We start from the raw sequence: 4,268 nt of genomic DNA, 5'->3' as shown, positions 1-4,268 counted from the left end.
ATGGGACTGAGTCACAATGGACTTTGTGTCCGGACTGCCATTGTCCGCAAGTAAGAAGGATGCGATTTGGGTTGTTGTTGATAGGCTGACTAAGTCGGCTCACTTTATCCCCGTGCGTACGGATCTTTCATTGGATAAACTAGCCGAATTGTATGTCTCTCAGATTGTGAGATTACATGGAGTACCTATTTCTGTCGTGTCGGATAGAGATCCGAGATTCACCTCACGATTTTGGAAGAAATTGCAAGAAGCTTTGGGTACCAAGCTGCAATTTAGCACCGCTTTTCACCCCCAAACCGATGGTCAATCCGAGCGGATAATTCAGATACTTGAGGATATGTTGAGATGTTGCATCCTCGAGTTCAGTAGTTCATGGGAACGGTATTTACCTTTGATTGAATTCGCTTACAACAATAGTTTTCAATCAAGTATTAAGATGGCACCTTATGAGGCTTTGTACGGTCGTAAATGCCGTACGCCATTGTTTTGGACCGAGCTTGGTGAAAGTAAAATTTTCGGAGTTGATTTGATTAAAGATGCCGAACAAAAAGTAAAGGTAATCCGCGAAAGTCTGAAGGTAGCCACAGATCGTCAAAATCGTATGCGGATTTAAAACGAAAGGACATTGAATATCAGGTGGGAGATAAAGTGTTTCTTAAAGTGTCACCTTGGAAGAAGGTACTTAGATTTGACCGTAAAGGCAAGTTGAGCCCAAGATTCATTGGGCCGTACGAAATTTCCGAACGAGTGGGGCCGGTTGCATATAGATTGATTTTGCCCCCTGAACTTGAAAGGATGCACGATGTCTTCCATGTTTCAATGCTTCGACGTTATAGATCCAATCCGTCACATGTGATTAATCCTCAGAAGTTGAAATTCAATCTGACTTGAGCTATGAAGAAGAACCGATTCGTATCCTAGCTCGTGAAGTGAAAGAGTTGCGAAATAAAAGGGTTCTGTTGGTTAAGGTGTTGTGGCTCAAACACGGGATCGAGGAAGCAACCTGGGAACCCGAGAGCTCGATGAAAGAACGATATCCAAACCTATTTACCGGTAAGATTTTCGAGGACGAAAATTTCTTAAGTGAGGGAGAGTTGTGACAGCCTAAAATTGACCCTAGTCGGGGAGTGGTTTCGGGACCGCTAAACCGAGTCACCGAAAGGTTTGAATGTGATGTTTATTGTCTAGAATATGTAATCATGAATGTGTGAAAATTTCAAGCTTCGATTTAGTCGATTGCATGTGAATTTAGTCAATAGGACTTATATGAGAAAATTTTAAAATGTGATATGTCAATGTATGAGGACCTATTAGTGCATGTGGAAGAAAAAGGGGACTTGCATGTCAAATTCCCCCTCCCTAAATAGTAGTGGCCGGCCATGACAAAGTGGATAGGCAAATGGTGATGGGTAAAACATATTATAAAAAGTTTATGACAACATGTTGTGTTAAGAACAATAAAATATGAGGGGAGTGGGAGGAGAAACCAAATTTGTTTCATCCTTGCTCCCCCATTTTGCCGAAACTAGAAGAAAAAAAAAGGCTTCATCCTCTTTGCTCTTCTTGACCGAAAAATCAAAGGAAGAAGAAAGAGTTCTCTTGCTTATGTTCGGTTTGGATGAGGATTAAGAAGAGGTAAGTACCTTGAAACCCTTGGAAATTTGTATAAAGAAGATGGTTAGTTCAAGTTCTAATCATTCCATGGCTTAAGTTTTGATTGTTAGGAGGTTTGATGTTTGGCCAAGTAGGTTGATTTGAGCTTTCGTTGTGGTTGTCAAGGGAGGAAATGAGATTTTGTTTGTATTCAACAATTGGTTGGTAATAAGTGTTAATGTGAGAAAATTTCGTTTGGGTAATGAAATAAATAATTAGAGGCTTAATTATCAAAAGGTTCGGTTTGATATCATTTTATAAGCATAATTAGTTCAATTTGATAATAAGGTATAAGGTGATAAGTAAAATTTTCATGGTGGTTTAGGTTTAATGACATTCGGCTATGGATTAAAAGTGTTAGCTAATTCGGCATAAGAGTATAAATGTTAATCACTTTATATTTGAAGCCTTGAAGAATAGGTTGTGGAATATTAAAGTGTTGAAGGTTAAATCTTTAAGCTTGGTTAATTTGGGCATTCGGCTATTCTTATGACATTAGATACAAGGGTATGAAAGGTTATATATATATATAAGTTTAATTTATTCATGGTAACTTGGCATGTGGATTGGATATATGTTAGTTAATACATGCATTTGGAAGTGATGTGTTTAATAATTAGGTATACGGTTTGGTTTCATTATGAGTATAAGGGTTAAGTGTTTAAAATTGCCTTTGATGTATCCATGTTTATATTGAAATATTAAGGCTATGATAGCCAATTGAGGGTTTCGGCCAAATATTCAAATAGATTGGTGTGAATGTTTGAGTGATGAATTTGACTCTGTGTCGAGTTGGGATGATATGTGTATTTTTATAAATAACTAGCAAGGTAATTAAACTAGTTGATTTGTTATTTAAGCTCAAGAACCTAAAGGAGAGGCGTCCAACAAGGGGAAATCGAAGTCATCGAGTAGCCGACTCGGAATTATTTACCCAACATAAAGTAAGTCATTAAGCATGTAGTTGGTATCATTTCAAATGGTCATAATGTTTATGTATTGATGCTGATGGAATGAATAAATATACATATATATATATATGCATGTACGTATTGATGATGAAATTGTTGAATGAAAAAGGTAAGATGTACTGAGTGTTGATCTCGGCACTAAACGTGCGGGTATAACCATTTATGACCATGAGATGGCGCTAAGTGCGCGGGATTAAATTGTACAGCACTAAGTGTGCGATTGACTATGTTGCACTAAGTGTGCGAAATGAATATGATGCACTAAGTGTGCGAATTGACCATGCGGCACTAAGTGTGCGAGTTTGACTATGTAGCACTAAGTGTGCGATTTGATTACGTAGCACTAAGTGTGCGAGTTGATTATATAGCACTGAGTGTGCGGACTCAATATACATTCGTGAATCATTATGGACACTATGTGTGCAACACTTTGAGTCGATCGCGGACAGCGGATCGGGTAAGTGTCTTGAGTACATGGCTAATAGGTGCTATGCTTATACTTGGTGTTGAGCTCGGTAATTTGAACCTATGTGACAAATATACTTGAAGTCACGTACATAAAATTATCGTAGGATGGGTGAAAGGCCGTTTAGTCGTTGATTGTAACGAAAATAAATTGATTTATGAAAATGCCTCAATGTCCTATTGATGAGTATATGGAATGTGAATGCATGAATTGATATGAAACGGAATCGATAGGTTGGAGAACTATGGTATGGTTCGGTATGGATGGAGTAAATTGTCTCGTTCCATTTTGTTTCCTCTTGTGATAATGTTATGTTGGATGGTAGTGCATTGCTTATGACTTACTGAGTTATAAACTCACTCGGTGTTTCCTTGTCACCCATTATAGGTTGCTTGGACCATCTATTTTCCGGGGTCAGGCCGTCATCGAAGTCATCACACCGGATAGCAAGTTTTGGTACTTTCTTCTTAGTTGGCTTAGAAGAACATTTTGGCATGTATAAGCTATTACGTTGTTTGAACTTTGGCATGTAAACTTTAAGCCATGCGAAAATGGCACGAATGTTCGATTGAGTTGGATCAAGGGTAGGCATGAAATGGACCTAGTTACTTTCGTAACAGATGCTGGCAGCAGCAGTGTCATGAGATTGAAAATCACTAAAAATAGTAGGAGTGGAATTAATTGATGAATAAATTATGTAATCGAAGCTCGATGAGTCTGTTTTCATGAGGAAGTAACGAAAAGATCATATGGGCAGTATATTAAGAGATAATCAGATTTTGTGGGACAGGGCCAGAACGGTTTCTGGATTTCCTGCTCCGACTTGGAAATTCATTATAAATTAACCAGAGATAATTAGGGTCGTACCATAATGTACAGATTCCCTCTGAGTCTAGTTTTCATAGAAATAAACGGCATCAGTATTGAAGCCCGTGCAGGGAGATATCCAAGTCGTAATGGGCAAAGGTCAGTGAGTCGACCCTGCAACATGGGAGACGTTGACTAATAAACTGTACAATGGCTACCAAAAATCTAGAAAAAATACATAGGGCATAGTCAGTTTGGGAAACCACGAAACGATTCGAGTACAACTCAAGAATGATTAAAAGACTGACCAGATGGGCAGTGTCTGGAAAATAATTATAAGGGTAACATACATGTGTGACTCCGTGTCAGTC

This window comes from Gossypium hirsutum, chromosome A12 (assembly GCF_007990345.1).
Source record: "Gossypium hirsutum isolate 1008001.06 chromosome A12, Gossypium_hirsutum_v2.1, whole genome shotgun sequence".
NCBI classification, from domain to species: domain Eukaryota; kingdom Viridiplantae; phylum Streptophyta; class Magnoliopsida; order Malvales; family Malvaceae; genus Gossypium; species Gossypium hirsutum.
Note: the sequence above shows the minus strand (reverse complement) of the source record.